The sequence below is a fragment of the Spermophilus citellus genome (assembly GCF_964194105.1).
Source record: "Spermophilus citellus genome assembly, chromosome: 8".
Taxonomy (NCBI): Eukaryota; Metazoa; Chordata; class Mammalia; order Rodentia; family Sciuridae; genus Spermophilus; species Spermophilus citellus.
The window spans coordinates 125,066,217-125,080,834 of NC_138189.1; the positions used below are offsets into that span (position 1 = coordinate 125,066,217).

A 14,618-nucleotide genomic window follows, 5' to 3' on the forward strand; every position below is an offset into this window, starting at 1 on the left:
TGTTAATTTGTTTAGGGCCTAAGTTGCTTAGGCCGGCTTTGAACTTGCAATCTTTCTGCATCAGCCTCCGGAGGCCCTGGGATTACAGGTGAGGATCACCACAGCTTTCTAAGAACTTTCCATAAATCTCTTGCTCCCATGTCAATCCTAGGTTTCTTCCTGTGATAACACAACTGTCCCTCTGTCAAAGTAAGTCATGAGTTTCAAGGAGGTCATATTTTAAGGTGCCTCCTAATATATATCATTCAATAATTTCAAGTGTTAACATTTTTACTGCTTTGATACATTAGTATTTTTCAAAAAATTATAATACTTTTATACATTCACAGTCAACTTAATAACTTTTTTTAGACTGATTTTGTGATTTTATTTATTTATTTTTTTGTGAGCAGAGATTTTTTAAAATTTATATATGACAGTGGAATATGACAGTGGAATGCATTATAATTCTTATTACACACATAGAGCCCAATTTTTCATATCTCTGATTGTATACAAAGTATATTCACACCAATTCATGTCTTCATACATGTACTTTGGATAATAATGGTCATCACATTCCACCATCATTTCTAAACTCATGCCCCCTCCCTTCCCCTCCAAACCCTCTGCCCTATCTAGAGTTCCTCTATTCCTCCCATGCTCCCTATCCCTATCCCACTATGAATCAGCCTCCTTAGATCAAAGAAAACATTTGGCATTTGGCTAGTTGGGATTGGCTAACTTCACTTAGTATTATCTTCTCTAACTCCATCCATTTACCTGCAAATGCCATGATTTTATTCTCTTTTATTGCTGAGTAATATCCCATTGTATACATATACCACATCTTTTTTTATCCATTCATCTATTGAAGGACATCTAGGTTGGTTCCACAGTTTAGCTATTGTGAATTGTGCTGATATAAACATTGATGTGGCTGTGTCCCTGTAGTATGCTGTTTTTAAGTCCTTTGGGTATAGACCAAGGAGAGGGACACCTGGGTCAAATGGTGGTTCCATTCCCAATTTTCCAAGAAATCTCCACACTGCTTTCCATATTGGCTGCACAATTTGCAGTCCCACCAGCAGTGTATGAGTGTACCTTTTCCCCCACATCTTCACCAACACTTACTGTTGTTTGTCTTCATAGTAGCTGCCATTCTGACTAAAGTGAGATAAAATTTTAGAGTGGTTTTGATTTGCATTTCTTTAATTACTAGTGATGATGAACATTTTTTTCATATATTTTTGATTGATTGCACATCCTCTTCTGTAAAGTGTCTGTGCAGGTCGTTGGCCCATTTATTTATTGGGTTATTTGGTTTTTGGTGTTTAACTTTTTGAATTCTTTATATACCCTAGAGATTAATGCTCTGTCTGATGTGTGAAGGGTAAAAATTTGCTCCCAGGATATAGGCTCTCTATTCACCTCACAGATTGTTTCTGATCTGGACTTTATCACATCATATTTTCTTTAGAACCTTCCTTTGATAATGACTCTACCTGCTTTTATCTTAGAATCTGTTATCAATCCTTTCAAACATTCATTCATTCATATACTTCAAATGTACTTATTAAGTTCCTATTGTTACATTTTAAGGAATGGTTTTCAAGAACAAGCCAATCCTATATTCTTATGGAATATATCAAGCAAGTCTTGGAGTAGAGAAATAAATTCAGTTCATTGTGATGTCATGACAGGTCTTGATGGAGACACCAAAAATCTGCATCTAAATTCTCCTGGTACATTGTCAATCAATTTCCCAAAAGAGTCATAATTAAGGTGAATTAAGTAGGAAACAGTGAAAACAAGTAAATGTATTCCAGAAGTAGAAAAGTATGTACAAAAGATGAAGGCATGAAAACTAAAAAGAATTTGACTACACATTGTAACTAAAACAACTGGCTAAATGCAGTATTTGAGAAAGAGATCTGAGGCTGCAGTGTGGCTGTCAGATTAACAGCCTGAGTTATGAACACAGCATGACTGGTGTGACTCATAAGCCACTTAAAATGATCCTAATGTATAGCATTCAGCAAAAATTATTGAGATCTGTATTTCCTGACCAATTATCATTTATCAAAGACAGTTAAAAAATCATAGCCAAACACAGCTACTAATTTTCACTATGCACTGAAACAGATCCAATATCACAATAAAAAGAACTAAACTGATTTAACTCTGATTTGATTTAGATAGATAATTAAGGCCATGACATGTTGATGTGGAAAAATTGTCCTAATCATCCACAGTTATGAAGAAAACTAACAGGCAGCAAATCTATGATGAAACACCTCTTTTCACTATCCTCTCTGGTTTCTTTGTCTTACCTTTTCCTGTTTGGGCACCATAGTGCTGTATATGTATAGATCCTATTTGGTTCTACTTTCTTACCTATGTCCCACATTCTGAGACTTCCTTTCTTAACTTAAAAAGTCTATGAGGCAGGAGGATTTCAAGATAGAGATCAGCTTTATCAACTTAGCAAGGCCCTAAGCAATTTGGTGAAACTCTGTCTCAAAATAATAAATAAATAAATAAATAAGCAGAGCTTGGAATATGACTCAGTGGTAAATTGTCCCTGGATTCAATTTCTAGTACCAAAAAAATTTAAAAAATAAATAAATAAAAATTTAAAAGTCTATATCCAAGTACAATGCTCTTGATTGGAAGGCAGAAGGCAATATAGTGAAAGTAACTTTTGTTACTGGGAAAACAATGTTGTACTACTCTTATGAAAAAGCTATCCTATGGAATCCTAGAGATACAACCCAGAATACTAAATCAACCCAAAGAAGTTCAGGCACAGGTCAATACTAGTGGGAAAACTTTTGTGGAGGGTGACTTGGTGATACCCCTCAAATGAGACCTTCTTTATCTTGAACAAGCCAGCTGTTGAGCTGTAGGTGGTAACCAGGTTAAGTCAAGGTGAACTCTTACCTTCAAAGGGAAGAGGAAAAAGGTGGGGAAAGAAAGGCACCTCTCCAAGCAAAATATAAACTCTTATTGAGGAAAACCGCAGCTCTCCTACAAACTCCTGCTGAACATTTTAACATGGGACTACATAGCAAGAGCTTCAGAACCACTCTGAGCCAGCCACCGCAGAAAAGAAGCAGAAATAAAAGCTTTGGCATCTTAAATTATTATTTGGAATAGAGGTGGACAAGGGGGGAATGCTAACTATAGTTAGTGTCTGTAAATATTTTAAAACAGCAAAAAAATGGAATTTTACCTTAAGAGTTTCCACTGGAAAGACAGTCTTTTGGTAACCACTATACAGTTCCAACCCAGTGTGAGAAGATTTTTCTTTTAAACCTTGACGTCTCAATTATTGACAGTTTTATTGTCCTTATCCAATTCTTCTTCCTTACTACATTTGTAACCTTCGAAATACTTTGCACAGGGTTATATTGAGTAAGCTTTACGCTCACAAATATGCAACTTAAAAGTTCTTATTATACTGGTGGAATATTGATATTACTTGTCCTTTATTTTGTTAATTGAGCAGAATAGCAACCCCCCTCCCCTTTATCTGTGGGGATAAATTCCAAGATATTCTGTGGATGTCTGAAACTGTGATAGTACCAAACACAATATGTACTATGGTTTTTTCCTATACATACATACCTATAACAAAGTTGAATTTATAAATTAGAGATTAAGAGATTAACAGCATATTGATTAACAGCAATAACTAATAATGAACTCAAACAATTATAATGATACATTTAAAAGTTATGAGTTGTTAATCTCTGGAATTTTCTATTTAATATTTTCAGACTGCAGTTGACTGCTGGGAACTGAAACCACAGAAAACAAACCATGAATAAGGGGGATTATTGTAATAAAAAGCACATATAATTTAACTACTTAGTGCACATATGAAGCTGTAAAATGATTGACAATTGGGATAAGTAGATAATTCCACTCAATATGAATATGTATATACATACATGTATAAACAATCTAATTAAATAGTAGTTCCTAGTAAAAACATAAAATCAAAGTCATAGGGTTTCACAACTTGAAGGATGAATACTCTGTTCCATAATATAGATTGAATGTTTGCGTTTCCTGGAAAGTTTATATTTTGCAACCTAATCCTCAGTGTGACAGTATCTGGAGGTGGCACCTCTGGAACATGACCAGGGCATGAGGATAGAGCCTTCATGAATGGATATTTGGCCCTTATGAAAAGGACCCTGGAGAAATCCCTTGTCCTCTCTACCTTATGAAGATGATGGACATCTGTCCATCTATACATTAGTAGGCCCTCACCCACAAATGATCTGACAGGATCTTGATCCTGGACTTCCCAGAAACCAGAATTTTCAGAAAGAAATCTCTTTTGTTTATGGGCCACACAGTATACTGTAATTTGTTATGGCATTCTGAATGGACTAAGACACAGGATAAAAATGCTAAATAATTTTCTAGTTAAATCTACAAATGCATTTCAAACTCCAAATAGTCTGAACATATCTACTTAAAAGTAATGCATCTGTCATATATTAGTTCTCCAAAATTCAAAATAGCATAATATAGGTTCCACATTACCTAATAAAGCAAAAGACATCTTTGTCCTCTTGTAATCTAACTCCTTTTTATCTTAAATACTTTGTGCAAATAAATATTCCCCAACATAATCTCATTGCTCCAAGAAGGTCCATATCACAGCACACATTTTTATTGAGTGCTTACTGAGAGACATCAAATAATTCTATTAGGTGTCTGTGCATAGAATAGGGAACTAAACCAAAATAATTCCTCTTCCCACATAGCATCAGTCTAATGGTGAAAACACGATTCAGCATACAATCATCATAAAGTTCAATAATAAAGAGTATTCAAAGAGCTGGATTACAAAGGTTTGGTGTTACTCTTTCTGCCTCCGTACTTTGATATCTCACACACACACACACACACACACACACACACACACACACTCCACATACACACACAACTCCCTTGCTCCCTTCAGAACCTCTTATCTTTTTCCTTTTTTTTAATGCCTGAAATACTCTACCCTCTATTTTCTTTTTAAGAGAGAGAGAGAGAGAGAGAGAGAGAGAGAGAGAGAGAATTTTTTAAATATTTATTTATTTTAGTTATTGGCAGACACAACATCTTTGTTGGTATGTGGTGCTGAGGATCGAACCCGGGCCGCATGCATGCCAGGCAAGCGCGCTACCGCTTGAGCCACATCCCCAGCCCTACCCTCTATTTTCTATAATTTAAATCATAAGGGTCCTATTCTGGGCTTATTGTAAAATCTCAACTATGCCCTAGATCTCTCTGGAAAGTTTTTCTCAGTGTTCCTATCCTGAAGGACCACCTCCCTTCTGAATTTCTTAGAACCTATTAAAACTGTCCGACACATGTCAAGCTCATTGTTAAGTGCTGACACATATGATCCTGAGCCCAGATCTTGCTTTTGTTTTCTGTCACGTGCAGACTTTAAATTTTTTAAGTCAGGAACCCTGTTATAAATGTAGTCTGTATCTCCTCCCAGTGAAAATCATAATCTGTAATATTTATTGATAGAAGTACTGAAGGATGGCACATTGTCAGAAGAGAATCATCAACTGATAAACATGAAACAAGCTAGAGTTTTTAAAAATTACAAAAACAAAAAAGTCCTTTAAATTTCTGTTCTGATGGCCAGATAAAGTGGCAATGATAGCATTTTTATTAGATACAGTAAAGGCATACTGGATTCGGGGAATGAAGAAATCCACTTCTTAGAAGATGATCAGACAAGCTGTCCTTGTTTTGTTTCCTCTATATTCCTCAAGAAAGTACTATTCATGTAGATTTAAAAAAAAAAAGAAAAAAATTAAAATGGAAAATTCACATATCAAGCTATAATATGATGTTAAATTATTTAAATTGATTTTCTACCAACTAATATGGAGAAATTATACTATGGATCACTGAAAGTATTTGTCAATAAAATAAGAGAATTATTAAAATCATCTTTAAAAATATTATAAAGAGAAGCGCTGGCAGAAGATGAGGAATCTAGCCAGAACTTTAATTTTCAAAATATAGAAGGTGGATTCTACCAAATTCAGCCCAGGGAAGTTAATATTAATTTCAGGCAGTATTTAAATGAGTTCTTAAAATATAGTATGTGAGCATTCAAAATGTGCACACCTGTAATGTGTGCAACACAGGAGGCTGAAGTAGGAGGATCATAAGTTCAAGACCAGCCTCAATAAGTACCAAGGCCCTAAGCAACTTAGAAAGACCCTGTCTCGAGATAAGAAAATAAAAAGGGCTGGAGATGTTGCTTGGTAATAAAGGACCCTTGGGTTTCATCGCTGGTACCATAAAAAAAAAAAAAAAAACAACAACAACAACAACAAAAGGTGAAGGTGAAGTATTGTTACCAACAAAGCACTGGAGAACACAGGGGCATAGCATCATAACTTAGTGTTAGCTCCTTTTGTCTTCAGTAAGGTTACTTAATATCTGTTGTGCAGAAAGTGGAAACATTGCAGCAAGGAATTTGACCAGGTCCATCACAGTATACTCTTGGGCCACACAAAGGAATGTAAACTTCAAGAAGAGTTATTTAACTATGCAACTGGTTGAGCAGCCTTATAAAGTGGACTAATTCATGGGCTAACTGAAGCAGGAAGAAGGTGTCTAAGATCATACCAAATGTCTTTCCAGTTCAGCATTTTACAGTTATTTGGATGAATATACTAATTATGTTCTGATGTGTAAATGCCTCTAAATTGGGGAAATGGGTCATCTGCTTTATGGAATCCAAATTCAAAAAGATCTTGACCTTCCGGAACAATAAGCTATCTAAAGGTAAAGGTTGCATTTAATTACAGGAAGTATTTTTTTTAAAGTCCCAAATGAAGTAGTCCAATGTAAAATCAGGAAGAAATGTAATTTTAGAAGAATGCAAACAAAAATGTATAATTAAACACTGCAGTATGAATACAGAGAGAGATGGGGTGGGGAAGAGATATAAAAAATGGGGAAAAAGTTAGATTAGAATTCAGGATGATCTACTATGCACTATGGAAAGGAGGTAATCCAGTATATTCGATGATATTAGGACAGTTCTCCGTTCAACATCAGGGATCACATTTTAAGAAAAATAGGAGTACATCAAAGGAGAAAATCTCTGATGGTAATGAGATTCTTAACCCATACTAAGTAAGAATGGTTTCAAAGAATTAAATATTGTCTGAGCATTGCTATATGAAAAATACTTCTGAATGAGTACTAAAAGTGGTAAAAGTAGGATATGCATATTATGGAGATAAATATTATATCTCAATTTAGGAAAATAGTTCTTATACTCAGAACTGGCCAAAAAACATTTCCAAATTTGTCCAAATTTACCTTAACAGTCTCTGTGAATTAGGGAATATGGTTTCCTACTCTAATGAAGATTGAGAATAACTGGAGTAAACTAAAAATACCTCTAAAATCCAGAATACTCACTATGGACATTTGATGAACAATTAACCAGGAAAGAATAAAATAATTTCATAGCACTGTTAATCTTCCCTTAAACTGAAATTGGGGTGAATTAGTTTGTAGTTGAACAAAAGATACAGTCACATACTTTGTCCAGCTAAATCCACAGCAAGGAAGGTAAAGCAGACATTAAATTGAAGCTGAGATTTAGAAGGCAGGTTCTGATAGGTTTACTAGGAAGAGATTTGAGGATTAGAGCAGAGTTAAAATTGCTATTCCAAGATGCATGTGATAATGAGAGGAAAACATTAGAACAATAAAAGGTTTCCAGGAAGCAAAAATGAGAGGAAGGTGGTAGGTGGTGACAAGTGAGGAAAATTTTTGGAAGGATAGGTGGTTGTGGTCAGAAAGCTCAGATTTTTCAATTGGAGAAATATTAAATGATGAGAAGACTCAGGGATTGGGGTGTGTTAGAGGGTCCCCAGAGGGAAGCAGAGCAAGTTAAGGTCAAAGTCAAAGGAGTCAAAATCAAACACCTAGTTGCTGCATGGAATCCTGAAAATGCTAGCAGATCAGTGTAGGTAGAAAAACCTTGGTTATTTTAGATCTCTAGGAAGGTGGAAAGTTTCAGAGGCCAATACACACTGGCAAAGAGGAGAAAGTAAAATAGTGAAAGGTCTAAACTCAGAAAGGAAAAGAGTAATCAAGGGGTGGTGACAAAATGCCCGTGGGTTTACAAGTAGTTAACAGACTGCAAAGCATGTAGAAGGGTCTCTGCATGACCAAGGCCATAATATTCTATGTGAGGTCCTCACAAAACAAATGCTGTGCTTTACATTGTATTCCTGAACAAAATTACTTGTAGCATTAAGACACAAAAATTCTTAATTAAATAATGATGAGGAGTGCATTCAGCTCATGAGTTACTTAGTATGGAACTCTTCGAGCACTGTGAATCCAAGGATGGTCATCCTGAGGGAAATTTGAGTTTGGTAGGAAATTAAGACATTTTTTAAAAGTATTTTCAATATACTGTGGTATAACAAGAGCGAATATAAAGATAAGTTGGATCTAGAAAAAAAATAAAATAAAATTCAGGATTAAGTAGTGAGTTGGCCTGACTTCCCTTCCCCAGGGTGTTCACTGCTAAGACCATTGTCTTGTGTTGACTTCCTGCTAATTCTTACCATGTGAGACAGAGGAGTTGGTATGTAGATTAATTAATTTGAGTTGGCTTCAGTTTCATAAAAGGGAGGGGTTCTGTTCATAAAAGATTATTAATGGCCAGAGGGCAGGCCAGGTAAAAGAAGTTACAACTACAAGCAGTGAGAGTCACATTTTTTTAGGCAAAGGAAATCATGCCCCAAGAGCCACTCAAGTTTAAAAAGTAGTATTCTTCCTCACGTGGGCTGAGGCTGAGGGAGAACCCAAATAATTCTTCGCTTCTATAAGCTCCTACCCCCAGGTATAGTAGAACGAAGCCTGCTAACCTGGACTCAGGCAAGAGGGGAAAAATATGAAACAGGTGCATTAGTTCAAAACTGTTTTGAAAGAAAATAGAAGAATTATATGTGACTCAGGATGGCCAAAAGATTACACCAGCAATGAGTTGTGTTTTTTTTCCCCCAAAAAATGGTTTATAGGCAGATAAATTGATTCAACAAAAGAACTAAAGATTGCCAAATTTCTTCTTGTATCAAGTCGATATGGAGACACTCAAAGAAACTATTACAGGGCACTTGACACAGGAGAAATCCAGAGGCCTAGAAACAAAAACTTTTGCAATTACTGATGCTTTAGAAGGGAAAGTATTTGTTTCTACAAAGGCACAGGAAAGTAATAAATAGGAATGTTTAAGGAAAGTTGCTTGGATAAATATTTCTAATTGAGTGGGATAAAAACAGTGCCATAAAATTAAATATCTTAGCAAATAAAAGCCAAGCCACTTCCTAGTGAAAGTGACATGTTGAAAGTTGTTCTGAATCACATTTTTTCCCCATCAATAACATACTTGTCAGTATGTTTTGTCTAAATACTGCTTTATCTTTCAATTTCCTCTTAACTTATGAGATTAATTCTTAACCTAATTTGATATCTACTTCTAAAGAAATATTAATCAGGGATTTTGGGGTAACATACCATATTACTATATTATCTTAAACCAACTTGTAAAAAGGAAAGAATATTCTACTCTTACACAGAGTCATTAAATTGTTAAAAAATGTAAATACAAAAATATATTTTTTTTTGGTGGAGTCTCAATCTTTTTTTTTTCAGTGTTTTATTTTTTTTTTTATTGGTTGTTCACAACATTACAAAGCTCTTGACATATCATACTTCATACATTAGATTGAACTGGGTTATGAACCCCCAATTTTACCCCAAATGCAGATTGCAGAATCACGTCGGTTACACATCCACAATTTTACATAATGCCCTATTAGTAATTGTTGTATTCTGCTACCTTTCCTATCCCCTACTATCCTCCCTCCCCTCCCCTCCCTTCTTCTCTCCCTACCCCATCTACTGTAATTCATTTCTCTCCTTGTTTATTTTCCCATTCCCCTCACAACCTTATACACAGATCAGTACCTCAAAAATGACCAAATACCTGGATATATTTTCTTTGACAGATTTCTATTTCCTAGACAGTAAGGTCAGCTTTAATATAATATATCTCCTACCTTTTCAGTGAAACAGAATTTTTAAATTTTAAGTAAACTTCTCCTATAGGCTAACAATTCACCATATAACTATGATACTAATACAATTAGTGATGGATGTTACAAGAAAAATTCTTAGTTCTTTTAAGAGAGTTTTTTGAAATGAAACACTATATCAACACATGATCCTTCAAACAAATTATGATAGTGCATGCACAGCAATACATTTGGAATAAAGAAGGTATAGACATTTATTACCTACAGGACTTTGAAAACACATGGACCTAAACATGGACCTTTGGACCTAAAAGACAGTTATTTTGCTTTGTAATTGCAGCACTTTTTACAGCCGTGTGAGGAGTTTTAGGTCTATGTTTTTGTTTTGTGATCTCATGTGCATCATTTATTCACATGTATTAATGTAATATATACTTATATGAGTTATATGCCTCTTTCTAATTTTAGAATTTTGTTTTAGAAACTCTTGGTAATCATACAGTTTCTAAATTAGAGACCAATTACCATGCAAGCTAGAAAATGCACAGTGGGTTAAAGAACTCCTCATCCCAGAGTCTAGCCTTAGAGTTTTCACATAGTTGATGATAAATAAATTTATATGGTTCATAAAGTTAAGATCTGTTTAATCTTAAAGTAAAGAAATAGGAAGACAGAGAGTTGCTTCTTCACAGATGTCAAGCTGTCATTACTGGGAAACCCAAGGAGTCCTAAAGGGCAGTCTGTCCCTCTGATTGATGTAGTTATGTAATATTCAAGTCCTGCTTTTCTTCCCCACAACTTTGGCTTTCCTGTGTCATCTTGTTCTTTGTGTTTCAGTGACCAGAGAATGAGATAGGTTCACAATTATTTTTTCATGCTAAAGACAAAAAACAAACAAACAAGAAAAATAAAAGAACTAAAAAACAACTGAGATTGTAAAAACATCATAAATTTAAGTACAGTGATAAGGGTAAGATGAGATTCCAAAAATATTTTTAATATTAATATTTAAAAAATTTTTTCGTTAGTTGTAGACGGACACAATATCTTCATTTTGTTTATTTATTTTTATGTCTGCTGGGGATCGAACTCAGTGCCTCCCATGTGCAAGGCAAGCGCTCTACCACTGAGCCACCACCCCAGCTCCTTGATTGTTTTTGTATTATTTTCAATGTGAATTATTTTGAATTTTATTTCTGACAAAATTCAAGATTTTATAATATCTTAATGTGACAATAAGCGATGTTAGCTGAACGTTTAAATGTTTTGATGTTTTTTTGAAAAAAATCTGACAAAATTCTTGAAAGTTAATACAGAAAATATTATTGATGTATTATTCTTAAAATTTTATTGTAATGTTATCACTTAAGTTTATGCTGAAGCATATTAATTATAACAACTTTTCAAAATGTTTTAAAACAAAATCATCTAATAAGAATATTTATGAGATAAAAATACAGAGCATTGAGAAGTTTCCACACTTATTTGTGTGTGTGTTGCCAGAGAGAAAGAAAGTAGTTTGTTTCCTGCCTTTTCCTCAAATGACAGAAAACTCTCTCATATATGTTATTTTATACCTGAACACCTAGAAAGAAGATCTTTAAGGGCTTGTTCAGTTTTCTTGCAGTATGAAGCCCCATATCAAACTGAGGACTTTAGAATTCAGGTGGATTTTGAGAGAAAAACATTTTTATTTTCCACATATACTAGAAAGATCCTACAGTACAAGAAGGAACAGAAGATGCCCATTTCCTCATTACAAATTCCTACTTAATAAAGTTAACAGAAATAAGTTTGCTGATGTATTTTAAAACTTACAAATGAGTCTATCTTATGTGAAACATTTACTCTTTCCTACTAGTCTACCACCACAATCTTTATGTAAAGTCTGTGGTTTTGACAAGAAGCAACATGGCCTTCCTGGTTGAACTTCAGGCTTCTTATTTTTCTAATGGGCCACAATTCCCTTTGGGAATTAGTGCTATCTCTCTAAAAATACAGCAAATCAAATGTTTGAGAACAATTTCCAATAATCCATGACCGCTTGAAATAGATCCATAGACCCAGATGTTTAATAACTGAACAAAGCAAAGAAACTCAACCTGCACGGAGAAAGTAATATAGCTGAGATGGCTTTTGGACAAATTAAGTTTTGCTTTGGAATTGTAGACACTGCTAGAGTTCCATTGTTCCTATCATGATTTCTACCACTGTTAAATAAAGTGATGACTCCTGAAAAAAATATATGTGCATATATATAGCCATTTTAGAAAAAGCAACAGATCATTTTTCCATTATGAACCAAGATATAAAAATCACTATCATCACATGCTTCAACACTTACCCGTGTGTAAAGAAAATGCTAACAATATTTATACCAGGACCAGTTCTAATAAAGTAGATAGACATTTAATGAAATCACCATTGGAAGATTGATCCCTAAGAAAAAGTCACTAAGGATGCACTAAAAATGAAGTTCAAGAGAAAAACAAAATCTTTCCTCTTTAAAATTCAGTGGGTTTTAATACCTTAAGAACCAAGATAACCTCCAACTAGTCATCTCATCATAAGTTGTACAATATTCTGGTTTCAGAAGATGTAAAATGTTTATCAAAAGTAAAATAAAGGAACAGCCATGTGAAAACCAGTGAGCACAGGAAAGATGCATGAAATCCATACTCTGAAATCACATGACCACATTAGAAGCCAGACCCTTCACACAAATGTCCCAGCAGATCCTGTACAGGCTGCCCACACAGACAGAGGCAGTGTCGATGGTGACCCCCTGCCCATCGAAGTGTCACCTTCGTAATAAAACAGAAATGAGACAGTAAAACACACACACACACACACACACACACACACACACACACACACACTTTGGTGGAGCCCTTGAGCAACCCTTTGGAAGTTTGCTGGCTGCTTTCTGGAGGCAATGCAATGACCACAGAATGCAGCCCAGGAGCAAGGCGAATCGCTTACCCACCCTGCAGCCTGCAGGCTCCAGGGAAGCCCAAGCGCGGTCCCCAGCCCCGGCGTGCTCTAATGTCCAGAAGAAGCCCCTCTGCTGTTAGGGGTCGCCCGCTGAGCGGGAGGCCGGGGAGTTCCGCGGCTCGGGGTGGCTCAGCCGCCCGGCGCCCTGGCTGTGGGAGAGCAGCTGCCTGGCGCGCTCCGCACGTTCTCACGGCCCGGCCCCGCCAGCGCAGCCGCCGACGCGGCCACGCGCCCACCCGGTCACTGCTCCTCCCTCGGGCGCCGCGGGTCCCCGGGGCCCTGAGCCGGACACCCGGGCGTAGTCTCCTTTGCGTCCTTGCTCCTCCCCAGCGTGGGAACGGGGCCCGGGCTCCCTGGGGCTGGGCAGCTGGGAACGCAAGGAAATCTTCCCAGGAAGGGAAGAAGGAAGAGCCCAGGCCAGAGGCTCTGGAGACCCGCAGCCTCCCCGCGAAGCCTCGACCCCCCAGGGTTACGCCGCGACCACTTACTTAGCGGTTTCCCAGACCTGGGGACCGTGTTTCCAGATCTGCTGGAGCTCCGGGGCGCGCCTTGCAAATCCGCACTGTGAACGGAGAAAAAGAGCGTCAGAGGCGGGAGGCAGTGGGTGCCAGAGGGTCCCTGCAATGGCACCTGTCAGTCCCCGCGCGAGGGCACGCACCGCACAAACAGCCGCGGCGCTCAGGCTCGGACTCACTTCTTCAACCTGCTCAACAGGCTAGGCGGGACGCGACGTGTCCCGCAGACTCGATGATTCACGTTGCTCTAAAACAATCTGCTCTCGCCTTGGCTTTCCCCCCGATGTCGCTCTGTAGCTCTCTTTGTTGACCCCAAAGGATCCCTAGCGGTTCTTTTCCCTACAGCATTCTATTTCTTTTGAGACCTTGCCCCGCCTCCTCTCTTTCTCTGCACAACAGGACCTCAAAAGAAAAAGAGGGGGCCAAAACCCACCATGGTGAAGTCACGCAAAACCTGGGTCACTCAGTCGCGGTCAGCACACACTCCCTCGCAGGTGTCCTTTGCCAGGAGTTCCTTCCCAGGCTGCCCGCTGGTTTTTGCCTCAGGATCTAGTGCAGGAAAAGTGGAGAAAAACTCTGCCTAGGAACCCGATGATGGTTTGACTCTGCGCTGAGTCCCACCCACTATTCTCAGACTAGGGCAGGGGAACTGAGTCCTGGTCTCTGCAGCCGCCCAATCGCCATCCTAGAAATTACCCTGGGGAGACTGACTCCAAAGACAGGAGAAAAAACGGGGAAAAGAGGGAGGGAGCTCCAGGAACATTTGGCACGCTTAAAAAAACAAAAACAAAAACATTTCCTCCACTATGCACTGGTCCGGAAATATTGTACTTTTCCATAATTAAAAATTCCACCATTTCTGCTAGGAAGTTGATACATACTTGGATGGTTTTCTTGTCCTGGTTTTCAAGTTTGAAGCCAACATACTTCTTTGTGAATGTGATTCTACAGTGCAAAACTTTTGTATCTTTGGAGAAATTTTTTCTTCTTTTGAGAGGTCCTGCTTCTGCTGGGTTCAATACAT

At 37.4% G+C, this 14,618-nt stretch overlaps 1 protein-coding gene across 5 annotated transcripts in view; it reads right to left on the reverse strand.

The window, feature by feature from the left end:
- The window catches only part of GUCY1A1 (guanylate cyclase 1 soluble subunit alpha 1), a 60,714-nt gene extending 46,452 nt beyond the window's left edge, over positions 1-14,262 (reverse strand). Inside the window, exons 1-2 of one of the 5 annotated variants that reach the window (XM_081304959.1) lie at positions 14,028-14,262; positions 13,568-13,641 (exon numbers count right to left, since the gene is read on the reverse strand). The gene's annotated coding sequence lies outside the window, so the exon portion shown is untranslated. Of the gene's footprint in view, positions 1-13,067; positions 13,531-13,567 lie in introns of those variants that run through there. The other 4 variants (XM_081304960.1, XM_081304958.1, XM_081304962.1 and 1 more) reach the window with 4 other exon arrangements.
- Positions 14,263-14,618: the final 356 nt, after the last annotated feature.